This window comes from Salvelinus fontinalis, chromosome 2 (assembly GCF_029448725.1).
Source record: "Salvelinus fontinalis isolate EN_2023a chromosome 2, ASM2944872v1, whole genome shotgun sequence".
In the NCBI taxonomy this organism is placed as follows: domain Eukaryota; kingdom Metazoa; phylum Chordata; class Actinopteri; order Salmoniformes; family Salmonidae; genus Salvelinus; species Salvelinus fontinalis.
Genome location: NC_074666.1, coordinates 6,607,313 through 6,627,383, shown reverse-complemented (window position 1 = coordinate 6,627,383; position 20,071 = coordinate 6,607,313). Strand labels below are relative to the sequence as shown.

Below are 20,071 nucleotides of genomic sequence, written 5' to 3'. Positions count from 1 at the left end.
TCTGTAAACTGTCTGTAAAACTATAGTTTGTTAATTAACAAGAAATTTGGGGAGTGGTTGAAAAATGAATTGTATTCCCTCTTCTGGGAAGGCTTTCCACTAAATGTTGGAACATTCCTGTGGGGATTTGCTTCCATTCAGCCACAAGAACATTCGTGCGGTTGGGCACTGATGTTGGGCGATTAGACCTGGATCACAGTCAGCGTTCCAATTCATCCCAAAGGTGTTCGATGGGGTTAAGGTCAGGGCTCTGTGCAGGCTAGTCAAGTTCTTCTACACTGATCTTCACAAACCATTCTGTATGGACCTCGCCTTGTGCACAGGGACATTGTCATGCTGAAACAGGAAAGGTCCTTCCCCAAATTGTTGCCACAAAGTTGGAAGCACAGAATTGTCTAGAATGTCATTGTATGCTGTAGCGTTAAGATTTCCCTTCACTGGAACTAACGGCCCTAGCCCGAACCATGAAAAACAGTCCCAGACCATTATTCCTCCTCCACCAAACTTTACAGTTGTCAATTTACATTCGGGCAGGAAGTGTTCTCCTGACATCTGCTAAACCCAGATTCGTCCATCGGACTGCCAGATGGTGAAGCATGATTCATCACTCCAGATAATGCGTTTCAACTGCTCCAGAGTCCAATGACGGCGAGCTTTACACCACTGCAGCCGACACTTGGCATTGCGCATGGTGATCGTAGGCTTGAGTGCGGCTGCTCGGCCATGGGACCCCTTCATGAAGCTCCCGACGAACAGTTATTGTGCTGACGTTGCTTCTAGATGCAGTTTGCAATCGAGGACAAAAAAATGTACGTGCCTAGCGCTTCAGCACTCAGCAGTCCCGTTCTGTGAGCTTGTGTGGCCTACCACTTCGTGGCTGAGCCTTTGTTGCTCCTAGGCGTTTCCACTTCACAATAACAGAACTTACTATTGAGTACGGCAGCTCTAGCAGGGCAGAAATTTGACAAACTGACTTGTTGGAAAGGTGGCATCCTATGACGGTGTCCTGTTGAAAGTTACTGAGCTCTTCAATATGGACCATTCTACTGCCAATGTTTGTCTATGGAGATTGCATGGCTGTGTGCTCGATTTTATACATCTGTCAGCAATGGGTGTGGCTGAAATAGACAAATCCACTAATTTGAGGGGGTGACCGCATACTTTTGCATATATAGTGTATTCTCAGCAGCCTGTCTTGGTCCAGTGAATTATTATATTCAATTCAAATCAAATCAAATGTTATTAGTCACATGCGCTGAATACAACAGGTGTAGACCTTACTGTGAAATGCTTACTTACGAGCCCCTAACCAACAATGCAGTTTAAAAAAAATCTGAGTAAGAATGAGAAATAAAATTAACAAGTAATTAAAGAGCAGCAGTAAAATAACAATAGCGAGACTATACACAAGGGGGTACCGATACAGAGTCAATCTGCGGGGGCACCGGTTAGTTGAGGTAACATGTACATGTAGGTAGAGTTATTAAAGTGACTATGCATAGGTGGGGGGGGGGGGCCTTGCAAATAGTCTGGGTAGGCATTTGATTAGATGTTCAGGAGTCTTATGGCTTGGAGGTAGAAGCTGTTTAGAAGCCTCTGGACCTATACTTGGCGCTCCGGTACCGCTTGCCGTGCGGTTGCAGAGAGAACAGTCTATGACTAGAGTGGCTGGAGTCTTTGACAATATTTAGGGCCTTCCTCTGACACCGCCTGGTGTAGAGGTCCTGGATGGCAAGAAGTTTGGCCCCAGTGATGTACTGGGCCGTACGCATTACCCTCTGTAGTGCCTTGCAGTCGGAGGCCGAGCAGTTACCATACCAGGCAGTGATGCAACCAGTCAGGATGCTCTCGATGGTGCAGCTGTAGAACATTTTGAGGATCTAAGGACCCATGCCAAATATTTTCAGTCTCCTGAGGGGGAATAGGTTTTGTCGTGCCCTCTTCACGGCTGTCTTGGTGTGCTTGGACCTTGTTAGTTTGTTGGTGATGTGGACACCAAGGAACCTTCTCAGCAGCCTGTCCTGGTTCAGTGAATTATTATATTCTCAGCAGCCTGTCCTGGTCCAGCATTGGCAAGGCTGTTTGTAAGATGTGTTACAGAGATACAGACAGAGAACTCAGCTGACATTACTGTTGATGGAGGGAGACACAGACACACACACACATCATAATGTAATACGGGACTGGAAGCTTGTTTACATAGCTATGATTGTCAGGCCCTGTTGCCTGCCTCTGAGATGCTTGTGTGTGTTTGTCTAGAAGTCTCTCTCCATAACCCCTCCAGCTAGAGTCATTATTTCCACTATATGGCTGGTGGGTAGGATTAGAAAGGTGCCTTGTGACCACTTATATTGTTGATGATTATTCATATTATACTGTTGATGATTATTCATGTTATACTGTTGATGATTATTCATATTATACTGTTGATGATTATTCATATTATACTGTTGATGATTATTCATATTATACTGTTGATGATTATTCATATTATATTGTTGATGATTATTCATATTACAATGTTGATGATGATTCTAGACTTCATTCTAAACAAGAGCTGTTAGTTATATATAATTAACAGCGTTTAGTGAAACTGCACATGTGCCCAATGTCTCTTGCATCATATCAAAGAAATGGCCTCTGTATTTGACACCTTCTTGGTTTAGGATGACCATGTCTGCTCTGCTCCAAGTTTAATTAGTGTTAGGTACAGTAAATAGATACCCTTTGGACTCTGCTCACAATTTTCTCTCGATTAATTATTCCATTAATCGTCTTCTGTCCTGGGAGGACGATGCTATGTAGGAACGTAATGTGCTCTAGGTCAGGACAAAGCTTTGGCTAGCTGTTGTGTTTTCTGTTTTATCTGTTTGTTGCTTCAGCTGAGTTATACACCATATAGTCTAGTTATGCCAGGCATCACACCATAGATTGGTTGGCAGTAGCTACTTTGTGACTGGCAGGAGCTAGGCGGTGACTGGCAGTAGCTAGGTGGTGACTGGCAGTAGCTAGGTGGTGACTGGCAGTAGCTAGGTGGTGACTGGCAGTACCTAGGTGGTAATTAGCAGTAGCTAGGTGGTGACTGGTAGTAACTAGGTGGTGACTGGCAGTAGCTGCGTTGTGACTGGCAGTAGCTAGGTGGTGACTGGCAGTAGCAACGTTGTGACTGGCAGTAGCTAGTTTCAGTCTGTGTCTCAGTCTGTGTTTCAGTCTGCCTCAGTCTGTGTTTCAGTCTGTCTCAGTCTGTCTCAGTCTGTGTTTCAGTCTGTCTGAGTCTGTCTGAGTCTGTCTGAGTCTGTCTCAGTCTGTCTCAGTCTGTCTCAGTCTGTCTCAGTCTGTGTCTCAGTCTGTCTCAGTCTGTCTCAGTCTGTTTCAGTCTGCTCAGTCTGTGTCTCAGTCGGTGTCTCAGTCTGTGTCTCAGTCTGTGTCTCAGTCTGTCTCCGTCTGTGTTTCAGTCTGTCTCAGTCTGTCTCAGTCTGTGTCTCAGTCTGTGTCTCAGTATGTATCTCAGTCTGTCTCAGTCTGTGTCTCAGTCTGTGACTCAGTCTGTGTCTCAGTCTGTGTTTCAGTCTGTCTCAGTCTGTGTCTCAGTCTGTCTGTCTTAGTCTGTGTTTCAGTCTGTCTCAGTCTGTGTTTCAGTCTGTCTCAGTTTGTCTCAGTATGTGTTTCACTCTGTCTGAGTCTGTTTCAGTCTGCTCAGTCTGTGTCTCACTCTGTATCTCAGTCTGTGTCATACTGTCTCAGTCTGTCTCAGTCTGTGTCTCAGTCTGTGTCTCAGTCTGTCTCAGTCTGTGTCTCAGTCTGTGTCTCAGTCTGTGTCTCAGTCTGTCTCAGTCTGTCTCAGTCTGTTTCAGTCTGTCTCAGTCTGTCTCAGTCTGTCTCAGTCTGTCTCAGTCTGTCTCAGTCTGTTTCAGTCTGCTCAGTCTGTGTCTCACTCTGTATCTCAGTCTGTGTCATACTGTCTCAGTCTGTCTCAGTCTGTGTCTCAGTCTGTGTCTCAGTCTGTGTCTCAGTCTGTCTCAGTCTGTGTCTCAGTCTGTGTCTCAGTCTGTCTCAGTCTGTCTCAGTCTGTTTCAGTCTGTTTCAGTCTGCTCAGTCTGTGTCTCAGTCTGTGTCTCAGTCTGTCTCCGTCTGTGTTTCAGTCTGTCCCAGGCTGTGTCATACTGTCTCAGTCTGTGTCATACTGTCTCAGTCTGTCTCAGTCTGTGTCTGAGTCTGTGTCTCAGTCTGTGTCTCAGTCTGTGTCTCAGTCTGTGTCTCAGTCTGTCTCAGTCTGTGTCTCAGTCTGTGTCTCAGTCTGTCTCAGTCTGTGTCTCAGTCTGTATCTCAGTCTGTGTCTCAGTCTGTCTCAGTAGGATCCTGTGTGTGTGTGTGTGTGTGTATGTATGTGTGTGCGTGCGTGCGTGCGTGCGTGCGTGCGTACGTGTCTGATTGAGTGAGCAGAGGGCAGGACAGGGGATAGTTGGATGGGCACAGTATGATCCTGTGTGTGTGTGTGTGAGGGCAGGACAGAGGATAGTTGGATGGGCACAGTATGATCCTGTGTGTGTGTGTGTGTGTGTGAGGGCAGGACAGGGGATAGTTGGATGGGCACAGTATGATCCTGTGTGTGTGTGTGTGAGGGCAGGACAGAGGATAGTTGGATGGGCACAGTATGATCCTGTGTGTGTGTGTGTGTGTGTGAGGGCAGGACAGGGGATAGTTGGATGGGCACAGTATGATCCTGTGTGTGTGTGTGTGAGGGCAGGACAGGGGATAGTTGGATGGGCACAGTATGATCCTGTGTGTGTGTGTGTGTGAGGGCAGGACAGGGGATAGTTGGATGGGCACAGTATGATCCTGTGTGTGTGTGTGTGAGGGCAGGACAGGGGATAGTTGGATGGGCACAGTATGATCCTGTGTGTGTGTGTGTGTGAGGGCAGGACAGGGGATAGTTGGATGGGCACAGTATGATCCTGATGTACTGAATGTGTTGGCTTCCGCAGCATACATACATCTAATATGACTGACAGATGTGGTATATATTCCCAGAGTCCATTGTCTAAACAAACGCTTCCTTGTCAAAGCAATTCTTACATACAGATTTTATTGATATAGGACATGTACTAAATCACATATGTAGTGAAAACGTTTTTGTAAGTTTTATGGCCAGGAGTTTTTCTCTCCATGTGATCTTATCCAGAAAAAACTCTGTGCCGTAGTTCTGAGAAATGTTGAGGTAAATTGCGATAATTCACGGTGCGCCCAACCACTTACAAAATCTGGACCATGCTGAAATCGTAAACCTGTGTAACAGTTGGTTAACACGCTCATGGGCAATTGGGCATATTGTAGCTGTGTCACAGTGTCACTGGCAGCATCATGTTTATCTGACCCTGTGTTGTCTCTGTCTCTCTGAGAAACTCATCCTCCCTCCTTCTCTCCATCTCCCTCATTTGTCACCCCCCTCTCCGTGTACCTCGTTCGTCCGATCGCGGTGCGGACTGATGGATCTCTCTCTCTCTCTCTCTCTCTCTCTCTCTCTCTATCTCTTACTCTCTCTCTCTCTTACTCTCTTACTCTCTCTCTCTTACTCTCTCGGGCGTACACTCTCTCTCTTTCTCTTTCTCCCCATCTTCCTCTTTCTCCCCGTCACCTCTCTCTCTCTCTCTCTCTTTCTCCCCCGTCTTTCTCTTTCTCCCCGTCACCTCTCTCTCTCTCTCTTTCTCCCGCCGTCTTTCTCTTTCTCCCCCGTCACCTCTCTCTCTCTCTTTCTCTTGCTCCCCATGTATTTCTGCCTTTCTCTCTATTTCTCTCTCTCTCCCTGTCACCTCTCTCTCTCCCCTCCCGTCACCTGCCTCCTCTGCCACTCTGCCATGCCAAACAGACGCTGGAGAAGGGATGAGGAGAGAGGAGGGATGATGTGAGGAGGAAAAGGGGGACTGTTGTCTTAGTCATTGTGATGGATCACACGCACTTTTCCTCTCTCTGGCAACAAGTTCAAATGGCTGGAGAGACCTAGCCCTGAACTTTGCTATTGTGCCTGCCTTCTCCACCCTACTCTAAGCAGTGGGCAACACTACCGTTCAAAAGTTTGGGGTCACTTTGAAATGTCCTTGTTTTTGAAAGAAAAGCACATTTTTTGTCCATTAAATAACATCAAATTGATCAGAAATACAGTGTAGACATTGTTAATGTTGTAAATAACTATAGTAGCTGGAAACAGCAGATTTTTTATGGAATATCTACATAGGCGTACAGAGGCCCATTATCAGCAAACATCACTCCTGTGTTCCAATGGCACGTTGTGTTAGCTAATCCAAGTTTATCATTTTAAAAGGCTAATTGATCATTATAAAACCCTTTTGCAATTATGTTAGCACAGCTGAAAACTGTTGTTCTGATTAAAGAAGCAATAAAACTGGCCTTCTTTAGACTAGTTGAGTATCTGGAGCATCAGCATTTGTGGGTTCGATTACAGGCTCAAAATGGCCAGAAACAAATAACTTTCTTCTGAAACTTGTCAGTCTATTCTTGTTCTGAGAAATGAAGGCTATTCCATGCGATAAACTGCCATGAAACTGAAGATCTCGTACAACGCTGTGTACTACTCCCTTCACAGAACAGCACAAACTGTCTCTAACCAAAATAGAAAGAGGAGTGGGAGGCCTCAGTGCACAACTGAGCAAGAGGACAAGTACACTAGAGTGTCTAGTTTGAGAAACAGATGCCTCACAAGTCTTCAACTGGCAGCTTCATTAAATAGTACCCGCAAAACACCAGTCTCAACATCAACTGATGAAGAGGCGACTCCGGGATGCTGGCCTTCTAGGCAGAGTTCCTCTGTCCAGTGTCTGTGTTATTTTGCCCATCTTTTATTTTTATTGGCCAGTCTGAGATATGGCTTTTTCTTTGCAACTCTGCCTATATATTATTCAGTACCTGAGTAAGCTGTAGTGTGGTAATAAAAGGGCTCACACACCAACATGCACACAGACAGAAAACAAGCATCTGACAGACGGTTAAAAAATGCAAACAACTATGACTTAAAATATCTATGTTACTGACTGATGCTAACCCCACCCACCCAGCTCTCCCTTCTCATCTCTACCCCCTGGAGGGAAGATCTGCCGTTGACTCGTATAGCCTCTATGACAGTCAGTTCAGCCATGCATGGCCATGGCTGAATACTATCTATATACTATCTATAATATACAGTACAGTCGCATCGTAGATTAATTAGCTAGACATGGGTTGAATGGTCATATGCCCCCCGGCACCTCTCTGATTCAGAGGGTTAAAGAGGGTTACATGCGGAAGACACATTTCAGTTGAATGCATTCAGTTGTACCACTGACTAGGTATCCCCCTGTCCTTGTCCCTGTCCCTGTCCCTGTCCCTGTCCCCGTCCCCGTCCCCCGTCCCCCGTCCCCCGTCCCCTGTCCCCTGTCCCCTGTCCCTGTCCCTGTCCCTGTCCCTGTCCCTGTCCCTGTCCCTGTCCCTGTCCCTGTCCTTGTCCCTGTCCCCTGTCCCTGTCCCTGTCCTTGTCCCTGTCCCCTGTCCCCTGTCCCCTGTCCCTGTCCCTGTCCCTGTCCAATGTCCCTGTCCCCTAACAATGCAGAGAGAGAAAAGAGAAATAATAGAAAAATAATAACAAGACAAATAAATACACAATGATTAAAGATAACTTGACAATATACACAGAGTACCAGTACTGAGTCAATCTGCAGCTGTACGAGGTCATTTAAGTAGATACAGTATGTACATATAGGTAGAGATAAAGTGACTAGACAACAGGATAGATAATAAACAGTAACAGCAGCAAATTTGATGAATCAAAAGAGTTAGTGCAAAAACGGGTCAATGCAGATAGTTAAATAGTTAACCAATAGCTACCCAGACTAACTATTTAGCGGTCTTATGGCTTGGGGGTAGAAGCTGTTCAGGGTCCTGTTTGTTCCAGACTTGGTGCATCAGTTTCGCTTGCCATACAGTATCAGAGAGAACAGTCTATAACTTGGGTGGCTGGAATATTTAACCATTTTTAGGGCCTTCCTCTGACACCGCCTGTTAAAGAGGTCCTGGATGGGAGGGAGGTCAGTTCCAGTGATGTACTGGGCTGTACGCACTACCCTCTGTAGTGCCTTGCGGTAGGATGCCAAGCAGTTGCCATACCAAGTGGTGATGCAGCCAGTCAAGATGCTCTCAATGGTGCAGCTGTAGAACCTTTTGAGGATCTGAGTGCCCATGCCAAATATTTTCACCCTCCTGAGGGAGAAGAGGGATTGTCGTACCCTCTTCATGACTGTGTTGGTATGTGTGGACCATGATAATTCCTTAGTGATGTGGACACAGAGGAACCTGAAGCTCTGGTGTGGATAGGGTCGTGCTCTGCCCTCCGTTTCCTGTAGTCCACGATCAGCTCCTTTGTCTTGCTGACATTGAGGGAGAAGTTGTTGTCCTGGCACCACACTGCCATGTCTCTGACCTTCTCCCTGTAGCCTGTCTCATCGTCGTCGGGCCTACCACAGTTGTGTTGTCGGCAAACTTAATGATGGTGTTGGAGTCATGCGTGGCCACGCAGTCGTGGGTGAACAGGGAGTGCAGGAGGGGACTAAGCATTTATTGATGAAGCCGGTGACTGATGTGATAAACTCCTCAATGCCATCGGATGAATCCCAGAACATGTTCCAGTCTGTGCTTGTAATACAGCCCTATGGGCCATGGTCAAAAGTGCACTAAGTAGAGAGTAGGGTGCCATTTAGGGAACAGTCATGGTCTTATATAACAGTCCATGTCACAATGCACTCATGTTAGGCAAATAAACTCAGTCGGCCATGTCCCATCTGTGTGGATGCAGTCACAAATGAACCTTGAGTCTGTTGTTGCCGTTAGTGTGTTGACCCAGGAGGATGTTCTGTCATAACGTAGTTATAGCATGGTGGAAGAGACAGAGTGCTATTGTACTGGCTGTTATCATGGGTAGAGGTGAAACCCATGGGACAAGGGTGTAACAGACCAGTGGCTGGTGTGTGTGTGTGTGTGTGTGTGTGTGTGTGTGTGTGTGTGTGTGTGTGTGTGTGTGTGTGTGTGTGTGTGTGTGTGTGTGTGTGTGTGTGTGTGTGTGTGTGTGTGTGTGTGTGTGTCCTGGGGCTTGCATACGCTCCGCTCGCTCAGGTAGGCTACATTTTGTTTGTCTTGATGAATTTGATATTGCCTTTGTCCTCTGTCTCTCACACACACTCTGTCTCACACACATACAGCTCTTGTCTGCTCAAATAAGCTTGTGAATTGTTTCAGGTACTGTATCTGTCTGTTGCCATGGGAACTTTGTATCCTTCAGCGACCACAGAGAGAGAGAGAGAGAGAGAGAGAGAGAGAGAGAGAGAGAGAGAGAGAGAGAGAGAGAGAGAGAGAGAGAGAGAGAGAGAGAGAGAGAGAGAGAGAGAGAGAGAGAGAGAGAGAGAGAGAGAGAGAGAGAGAGAGAGAGAGAGAGAGAGAGAGAGAGAGAGAGAGAGAGAGAGAGAGAGAGACAGAGACAGAGACAGAGACAGAGACAATATTACATTGTTTTGTCACTGGCCTACACACAATACCCTATAATGATACTGGAATTATGTGTTTAGACATTTTTACTAATTCATTAAAAGTGAAAAGCTGAAAATTCTTCAGTCAATAAATATTTAACCCCTTTGTTTAAGGCAAGCCTAAATAAGTTAAGGGGTGAAAATGTGCTTAACAAGTCACAAGAGAAGTTGCATGGACTCACTCTCAGTAATAGTTTATTAACATGACTTAAAAAATGTAAGCCTATGCAACATTAACCAATTAAAAACAGTACTGTAGTAATGAGGTTTGTGCAGTAAGCTATAGGCCCAATACATTATCACTGTATATTGGCTACGCTTGACTTGCCCTGCCAATGTTGTTCTTCTCAGACCATTTATAAATTATATTTTTTAGAAATGTGGTCATATGAGCACACTGGTAATAGATCATTTGTTGTATTCATTGTGAGGCACAGCTGAGTGAGCATAATCATTTTCTACATCTCACCCTGTACCTCTCACTCTCACCTGAGTGACTCGACTCACATTCCCTCTGCTCTCCCTCCCTCCGCTAAGAAAAGGAGACACAGTCTTCCAGCTGATGGAGAAACTCTCCCTCCCTCCGCTGAGAAAAGGGGACACAGTCTTCCAGCTGATGGAGAAACTCAAGTCGCACTGCATTCATGTTGTAACTCCTATGACCAGAGAAAGTGAAATATTCCTTGATACAGACACAAGCTGCTAATAATAACAACACTTTGCTATACTCCTTCATTACAGCTGCAGTGCTGGTTGTATTCCTTCATTACAGCTGCAGTGCTGGTTGTACTCCTTCATTACAGCTGCAGTGCTGGTTGTATTCCTTCATTACAGCTGCAGTGCTGGTTGTATTCCTTCATTACAGCTGCAGTGCTGGTTGTATTCCTTCATTACAGCTGCAGTGCTGGTTGTACTCCTTCATTACAGCTGCAGTGCTGGTTGTATTCCTTCATTACAGCTGCAGTGCTGGTTGTATTCCTTCATTACAGCTGCAGTGCTGGTTGTATTCCTTCATTACAGCTGCAGTGCTGGTTGTATTCCTTCATTACAGCTGCAGTGCTGGTTGTATTCCTTCATTACAGCTGCAGTGTTGGTTGTATTCCTTCATTACAGCTGCAGTGCTGGTTGTATTCCTTCATTACAGCTGCAGTGCTGGTTGTATTCCTTCATTACAGCTGCAGTGCTGGTTGTATTCCTTCATTACAGCAGCAGTGCTGGTTGTATTCATTCATTACAGCTGCAGTGCTGATTGTAGCATTAGTGGAAGTAGGGAGAACACACATTTTATGGCTTATAAAACTTAAAGATGAACTTACTCATAAAAACAGCAGCTAATTTCTGTATTCTTTGATTCTCTCTCTAGTCATGGTTTTATACGTTTTGAAATCAACTTTGCTTTGTGTATGAGGCTTCTTTTTACAGTCTATGGCTCGAGGAAACTGTGCAGACACGGTGATCTGAACTATCCGATTGGCCAATGGTAGGCCTATAGGTGATCTTGATTTGCTCTCTGTGCCTGTGACGGAGTTCTTCCCTCAGACCTTTGAAATCAGAAGGGGAACACTTGGCCTTCCCAGCGCTAAGGCTGCTGAATCAAGTGCACCTCTCGCCAACAGCGAGAAACAAGTTTTATAAAATAGAAACGCATTGCTACATCGTTGGGGTTTTTACAGAAATGTTTGGTAATCGACTAGAAATGCCTTGGACTTTGACCACTGTTGTACTGTACAGTATAACTAAAATCAGCTTTTCTCTAAACTATTCCGTCTCTAAAGTGACACTTCTGACACCACCTGAAAAGGAGGTTGTCATGCCTAAATCCTGCTCCCTCCTTTTGGAGCTCGATGTCGCCAGGTCTACTAACCACCGGTCCTGGCAACCCACATTGCGCACACATGACAACCATCATTACGCACACCTGGACTTCATCACCACCCTGATTACTCTCCCTTCATATAGACCTCTGTAGCGTCAGTCATCAGACAGTATTCGTTTTTTTGTTGGTTACGTTCAGTATGTGATGCCTGTTTTGGATTTTCTTCATGTTTATTACTATTAAACTCACCTTCTGCACCTGCTTCCTGACTCCCTGCGTATACGTTACAGAGATAATAAAAACCTATTATAAACTAGCTACTTTCCCTCCTTCAATGACACTTCCTCCAATCATTTTTCCTTCCTCCCTTCATGCTCTTCTTCAAGGACACCGTGCCATCTCCCTGTCTCTCTCTCAGCTCTGAGCCTGCCTCTTGTACAAAGGCCTGTCTCTCTCTCAGCTCTGAGCCCACCTCTTGTACAAAGGCCTGTCTCTCTCTGAGCTCTGCCCCTGCCTCTTGTACAAAGGTCTGTCTCTCTGCTCTGACAGACTATAATAAAAACATCAACAGCAAGAGTCTGCACAGCAAATTCTCCAGTGTTAAATCAACACTGACAGTGTTCATTTTAACGCTGGTCCAGTGTCTATATGGGTCATTTTCAGTGTTAAATTAACACACTGTTTAGTGTAAAGTCATATTTGCATATTTCCCAGAGTGCCTTGCCTTTCGAGGGAATTGTAGTTACCACACAATGATAGCATTTGTTAGAGAGAGACATGGTTGTTGCAGTCATTCATTTTCCTGTGGCCTTCAGGATTCAGGATTCTAAATGAATATGTTATATTTCAAATTAAATTATTTCAGACAATACAACACATATTTCGTAAGGCCTCATTTTGAGGTCCTAGTTTTACCCTAATACAGTGGCCTGAAACTGATGGTTTACAGGCCACCTCAGGCCTGACAGTCACTTTATGCTGGCTTGCATGATGTGTAATTCCTAAAGGAATCCAGCCAGAGTGGGGATATCCAACAATTAGAATTTTTGCATTCGGAATGACTGCCGGGTTGGGAAGGCTTAGTTAGGAGATTGCCTAAACCATCTAAACTGGAACAACCATGTCAGTAAAGGGTGCAATAAGTCCAAGTAACAGATTGGATTCATTTTGAAATGTTTTATTTATATTTGAGTAGCATAACATTAATAAATCAATCAATGTACATGTAAAAACATAGATATTGAAAAAATATATATATATATTTTTTATCTACCTGCAATAGAGCATGCTGGGAAATCTGATAATGATGGCCATCGCTTTGGTTTAACACTGATTATTAAAAGCAACACTTACAGAGTTCATTTAACTCCTGATTCAACACTAGACATGTTCCACTGAAAAATCAACACTAGGTAAAACTGTCCAATTTGCTTTGTGGAGGTTTTTCAATGCTTTTTTGAGCATTACAGTCCCTTCAGAAAGTAATCATGCCCCTTGACTTATTCCACATTTTGATGTTACATCCTTTTTTTGTGTGTCATCCATCTACACACAATACCCCATAATGACAAGGTGAATTATGTGAAAAAAATACAGAAATATCTTGTTTACATATGACACCCCTGGGTCAATACTTTGTTGAAGCACCTTTGGCAGTGATTACAGCTGGGAGTCTTTTTTGATAATTTTTCTAAGAGCTTTCCACACCTGACTACTGCAACATTTGCACATTATTATTTTCAAACTTCTTCAAGCTCGGTCAAATTGGTTGTTGATCATTGATAGACAATCATTTTCAGGTCTTGCCATAGATTTTCAAGTAGATTTAACTCATCCACTCAGGAACATTTACTGTCTTCTTGGTAAGCCACTCCAGTGTAGATTTGGCCTTGTGTTTTAGGTTATTGTCCTGCTGAAAGGTGAATTCAACTCCCAGTGTCTGGTGGAAAGCAGACCGAACCAGGTTTTCCTCTAGGATTTTGCCTGTGCTTAATTTCATTCCATTTCAATTTTATCCTGAAAAACTCCCCAGTCCTTTAACAATTACAAGCAAACCCATAACATGATGCAGTCCCCCTATACTTGAAGATATGGAAACTAGTACTGATGTATTGGATTCTCCTCAAACATAACACTTTGTATTCAGGACAAAAAGTGAAATGTGGTTTCCTTCCTCTTCGGCAACTGAGTTAGGAAGGAAGCCTGTATCTTTGTAATTTCACCATGTTTTCTTAACCCATCTACAGTACCTATAGGTACTACCATCTACCAATTGGTGACCTTCTTTCCGAGCCCTTGGATAACCTCCCTGGTCTTTGTGGTTGAATCTGCGTTTGAAATTCACTGCTGGACTGAGGGATCTTACAGATAATTGTATGTGTGGAGTACAGAGATGAAGTAGTCATTCAAAAATCATGTAAAAAAAATCTGAGCGGTAGCTCGTCTTGCATTGTGACTTCTTTGTGCTTCTTTACCTAGATCAGTAGGCCTACATACTGTGACTTGTTGAAAAAATGCAACAGCCAGCATAATGTAAAAAAAAATACTTAAAGCAAAATAGTGTTGCTGAATACTTGTTCATCTTCAGTCTGCTCTACGGTGTTGCTGAATACTTGTTCATCATCAGTCTGCTCCAGGGTGTTGCTGAATACTTGTTCATCTTCAGTCTGCTCTACAGTGTTGCTGAATACTTGTTCATCATCAGTCTGCTCTACGGTGTTGCTGAATACTTGTTCATCTTCAGTCTGCTCCAGGGTGTTGCTGAATACTTGTTCATCATCAGTCTGCTCTACAGTGTTGCTGAATACTTGTTCATCATCAGTCTGCTCTACAGTGTTGCTGAATACTTGTTCATCTTCAGTCTGCTCTACAGTGTTGCTGAATACTTGTTCATCTTCAGTCTGCTCTACAGTGTTGCTGAATACTTGTTCATCTTCAGTCTGCTCCAGGGTGTTGCTGAATACTTGTTCATCATCAGTCTGCTCCAGGGTGTTGCTGAATACTTGTTCATCATCAGTCTGCTCTACAGTGTTGCTGAATACTTGTTCATCATCAGTCTGCTCCAGGGTGTTGCTGAATACTTGTTCATCTTCAGTCTGCTCTACGGTGTTGCTGAATACTTGTTCATCATCAGCCTGCTCTACGGTGTTGCTGAATACTTGTTCATCTTCAGTCTGCTCTACGGTGTTGCTGAATACTTGTTCATCATCAGTCTGCTCTACGGTGTTGCTGAATACTTGTTCATCTTCAGTCTGCTCCAGGGTGTTGCTGAATACTTGTTCATCATCAGTCTGCTCTACAGTGTTGCTGAATACTTGTTCATCTTCAGTCTGCTCTAGGGTTCATGCTGCTTGGATTTTTTGAAAGCGAAGTAGTGACAGCATATACTTTTTACTCTACCATTAGGACATCTCTGTTTCTGTGTGCCACCTACCTGAGGGGGTTTGGTCAGTCGTGTGCTCAGCTGTGTTTGAATTGTATGTATTTCCATTTTTACGCAACTCAATTTCTTGGTGTAATAGAAACTGCCAGCGTAACCCTACACAGCTGCTCAATGTCCCAGAATACATCTACTTGAAGGTCAGAAGATGGCGCCGGAAGAAATGGCAGCAGTTTTACGGGTGCCAAACCAATTGTGCTATTATGTGGGGGGTTTTCGCATTATTTGTAACTTATTTTGTACATAATGTTTCTGCCACTGTATCTTACGGCAAAAAAGAGCTTCTGGATATCAGGACAGCGATTACTCACCTCGGATTAGACAAAGATGTTTTCTTCAACAAGCAGGACGCACAGGATGTACGTCAGACACCCGACAAGGCCGACATCCCCGTCATTGACAGGAGAAAGAGACGCAGGTACAGAGGACACAGGGCGGGGTGCCTTGTGTGGATCTGCCAACGGCGAGTGGGAAATCTGCCTTTACATCAATATTACTTGCCAACATACAATCATTGGACAATAAATTAGATGACATACAACCACAAATATCCTACCAACGGGACATTTAAAACTGTAATATCTTATGTTTCAGCGAATCGTGGCTGAATAACGACATGGATAACATTTAGCTGACGGGATATGCGGGATATACGCTGCACCGGCTAGATAGAACAGCACCCTCTGGTAAGGGGGGGGGGGGGGGGGGGGGGGGGGTCTGTGTATATTTGTAAACAACAGTTGGGTCACGAAATCTAAGGAAGTCTCTAGATTTTGCTCGCCTGAAGTAGAGTATCTCATGATAAGCTGTAGACCACACTACTTGCCAAGAGAATTTTCATCTATATTTTTATGGTTTGTTTATTTACGACCACAGACGGATGCTGGCACTAAGACCGCACAGTCAGCTGTATAAGGAAATAAGCAAACAGGAAAACGCCCACCCAGAGGTGGCATTCCTAGTGACCGGGTACTTTTATGCAGGAAAACTGAAATCAGTCTTACCTTATTTCTATCAGCATGTTCAATGTGCATCTAGAGAAAAAAACGCTAGACCACCTTTACATCACACACAGAGACGCATACAAAGTTCTCCCTCGCCCCCCATTTGGCAAATCTGACCATAATTCCATCCTCCTGATTCCTGCTTACAAGGAAAAACTAAAGCAGGATGCACCAGTGACTCTGTCAATAAAGAAGTGGTCAGATGATGCAGATGCTAAGCTACGGGACTGTTTCGATAGCACAGACTGAAATATGTTCCGGGATTCCCCCGATGGCATTGAGGAGTACATCACATCAGTCACTGGCTTCATCAATAACTGCATCGATGATGTCGTCCCAACAGTGACTGTATGTACATACCCCAACCAGAAACCATGGATTACAGGCAACATCCGCACTGAGCTAAAGGGTAGAGCTGCCGCCTTCAAGGAGCGGGACCCTAACCTGGAAGCTTATAAGAAATCCCGCTACACCCTCAGACGAACCAACAGGCTGGCCAGACGGATTACCAGGACGTGTGCTCCGGGCATGTGCTGACCAACTGGCAGGTGTCTTCACTGACATTTTCAATATGTCCCTGATTGAGTCTGTAATACCAGCATGTTTCAAGCAGACCACCATAGTCCATGTGCACTAAGGGAACCTGCCTAAATGACTACAGACCCGTAGCACTCACGTCCGTAGCCATGAAGTGCTTTGAAAGGCTGGTCATGGCTCACATCAACACCATTATCCCAGAAACCCTAGACCCACTCCAATTTGTGTACCGCTCAAACAGATCCACAGATGATGCAATCTATATTGCACTCCACTCTGCCCTTTCCCAGCTGGACAAAAGGAACACCTACATGAGAATGCTATTCATTGACTAGAGCTCAGCGTTCAATACCATAGTGCCCGCAAAGCTCATCACTAAGCTGAGGATCCTGGGACTAAACATCTCCCTCTGTAAGGTCAGGGACTTGGCCGGGTGGTGCCAGAATAACAACCTATCCCTCAACATAATCAAGACAAAGGAGATGATTGTGGACTACAGGATAAAGAGAACCGAGCACGCCCCCATTCTCATAGATGGCGTTGTAGTGGAGCAGGTTCAGAGCTTCAAGTTCCTTGGTGTCCACATCAACAACAAACTAGAATGGTCCAATCACACCAATACAGTCGTGAAGAGGGCTGCAACATCGAGAGCATCCTGACTGGTTACATCCCTGCCTGGTTACATCCCTGCCTGGTTACATCCCTGCCTGGTTACATCCCTGCCTGGTTACATCCCTGCCTGGTTACATCCCTGACTGGTTACATCCCTGCCTGGTTACATCCCTGCCTGGTTACATCCCTGCCTGGTTACATCCCTGACTGGTTACATCCCTGCCTGGTTACATCCCTGCCTGGTTACATCCCTGCCTGGTTACATCCCTGCCTGGTTACATCCCTCCCTGGTTACATCCCTGCCTGGTTACATCCCTGACTGGTTACATCCCTCCCTGGTTACATCCCTGCCTGGTTACATCCCTGCCTGGTTACATCTCTGCCTGGTTACATCCCTGCCTGGTTACATCCCTGCCTGGTTACATCCCTGCCTGGTTACATCCCTGCCTGGTTACATCCCTGCCTGGTTACATCCCTGCCTGGTTACATCCCTGCCTGGTTACATCCCTGCCTGGTTACATCCCTGCCTGGTCACATCCCTGACTGGTTACATCCCTGCCTGGTTACATCCCTGCCCTACGGCAACTGCTCAGCCTCCGACCGCAAGGCACTACAGAGGGTAGTGCGTACGGCCCAGTACATGACTTGGGCCAAGCTTCCTGCCATCCAGGTCCACTATACCAGGCGGTGTTTGAGGAAGGCCCTAAAAATTGTCAAAGACTCCAGTCACCCCCCAGTCATAGACTGTTCTCTCTGCTACCGCATGGCAAGCGGTACCGGAGTACCAAGTCTAGGACCAAAAGGCTTCTCAACAACTTTTACCCCCAAGCCACAAGACTGCTGAACAGCTAATCAAATGGCTTACCCGGACTATGCATTGTGTGTCCCCCCAACCCAACCTCTCCACCCTGTATAAAATCATTAAATAGGATAAAGAAAGGTATTACATTTGACGTTACATTTAGGAGATGCTCTTATCCAGAGCGAGTGAGCGCATACATTTTCATTCTTTTTTCCCCATACTGGTCCGCCGTGGGGAATGGAGCACACGGCAGACTGCACCATGCTCTACTCCGGGTTTGAGTCTATATACTATTGAAGTGGACTGTGTCTGGCTAACAAATGGTTTCTTCTGCCTAGCTGTCCACTGCTAAAAAATAATAATAGTAATTTGCTGTTCTATAAAACCTTTTTGAATGTGAAGCAAGCCATTGAAAACGTTTTGGTATTACCACCATTTATCTGTGGTACGTTAGGTGTATTCTTGGTGAGGTAGAGCTCAGGGAAGGTTTGATCTGTGATGCTGACCTGCCATGTGTACTTTCCATGCACTATATTCTACGAACAGACAGGTTAACAATAAAGAACATTACGTGAGTGAGGACATTTCTAATTCATTATATTGTTTCTCTGAGCTAGCTTGTAGCTTGTTGGGTCTCTGTGGCAGTGTTCCTATTTCCATGTCTTTCATCTCCCCTGTAGCGTGTTCACGCTCACTCTCCTATTTCAACTTTAGAATTGTCAAAAGTAATTGACAAGACTCCTTTTGTGGTTAGTGCCATGTTTCATTAAAATGTGCCAACTTATTCCTTTGGACCCACTGGCTGTGTGTGTGTGTGTGTGTGTGTGTGTGTGTGTGTGTGTGTGTGTGTGTGTGTGTGTGTGTGTGTGTGTGTGTGTGTGTGTGTGTGTGTGTGTGTGTGTGTGTGTGTGTGTGTGTGTGTGTGTGTGTGTGTGTGTGTGTGTGTGTGTGTGTGTGTGTGTGTGTGTGTGTGTGTGTGTGTGTGAGAGAGAGAGAGTTTGTGTGTATGAGAGAGTGAGGGAGGGAAAGAGAGAGCGGGGAGAGAGAGATCATTTACATTGAGAGAGAGGGAGAGAGAGAGAGATAATTGAAATTGAAATTGAGAGAGAGGGGGGAGAGAGAGATACTTGAAATTTAAATTGAGAGAGAGAGAGAGCGCGAGAGAGAGAGAGGGAGAGAGAGGGAGAGGGAGGGAGAGAGAGAGAGAGAGAGTGAGAGGGGGAGATAGAGAGAGAATTTAGATGTTAATTGCGAGGGAGAGAGGGAGAGATGGGGGAGAGAAAGAGAGGGGGGAGAGAGGGAGAGGGAGACAACAAGAGAAAAATTGAGAGGGGGGGGAAGAGAAGGAGGGGAGAGAGAGAGACCGAGACCGAGAGAGAGAGAGAGAGGGGAGAGAGAGCGAGAGAGATAAAGAGAGAGAGAGGAGAGATGTGTGTGTCTCTATGTGTGTGCATATGTCTCAGTCTGTGTGTGTATGTACCGCTGTGTGTTTCTGTGAGCATGTCTGCATTGTGTGTGTGTACACAACATCTCTCTTGTATCTGTTATTCCACTAGACACGTTCACACACACGAGCTGAGACAACAAGGTTTCTACATTGTTGCTTAAAAAATGGTCCGTCTTCCTCCTCTTCTACTGTAGTGGCTGGACACTTTCTGTTTGCCTGCTTCCACGCTTTCCACTGTGTCTACGGTAAATAATGTATGCATCATGTCGTGTTACAGCAACACATCTCTCACACACTGATCTGATGAGATCATCCCTAGGGGACGCTAGGGGCTCGGGCTACACACAGCAGCACTGTGGTGGTGCATTTATATCATGGGTTATTGGTGGAGGGGTTATATCATGGGTTATTGGGGGAGAGGTTATATCATGGGTTATTAGTGGAGTGGTTATATCATGGGTTATTGGTAGAGAGGTTATATCATGGGTTATTAGTGGAGGGGTTATATCATGGGTTATTGGTAGAGGGGTTATATCATGGGTTATTGGTGGAGGGGTTATATCATGGGTTATTGGTGGAGGGGTTATATCATGGGTTATTGGTAGAGGGGTTATATCATGGGTTATTGGTGGAGGGGTTATATCATGGGTTATTGGTGGAGGGGGGTTATATCATGGGTTATTGGTAGAGGGCTTATATCATGGGTTATTGGTAGAGGGGTTATATCATGGGTTATTGGTGGAGGGGTTATATCATGGGTTATTGGTGGAGGGGGGAGTTATATCATGGGTTATAGGTAGGGGGGGTTATATCATGGGTTATTGGGGGAGGGGTTATATCATGGGTTA

General features: G+C 45.1%; 1 protein-coding gene across 3 annotated transcripts in view; it reads left to right on the top strand.

Annotated features, from left to right (window-relative positions):
• The window catches only part of LOC129810929 (protein FAM163B-like), a 41,521-nt gene that overhangs the window by 9,925 nt on the left and 11,525 nt on the right, over nt 1-20,071 (top strand). Inside the window, exon 2 of one of the 3 annotated variants that reach the window (XM_055861944.1) lies at nt 15,416-15,507. The exons of the other annotated variants lie outside the window; for them this stretch is intronic. The gene's annotated coding sequence lies outside the window, so the exon portion shown is untranslated. The remainder of the gene's footprint in view (nt 1-15,415; nt 15,508-20,071) is intronic. 3 annotated transcript variants of the gene reach the window in all.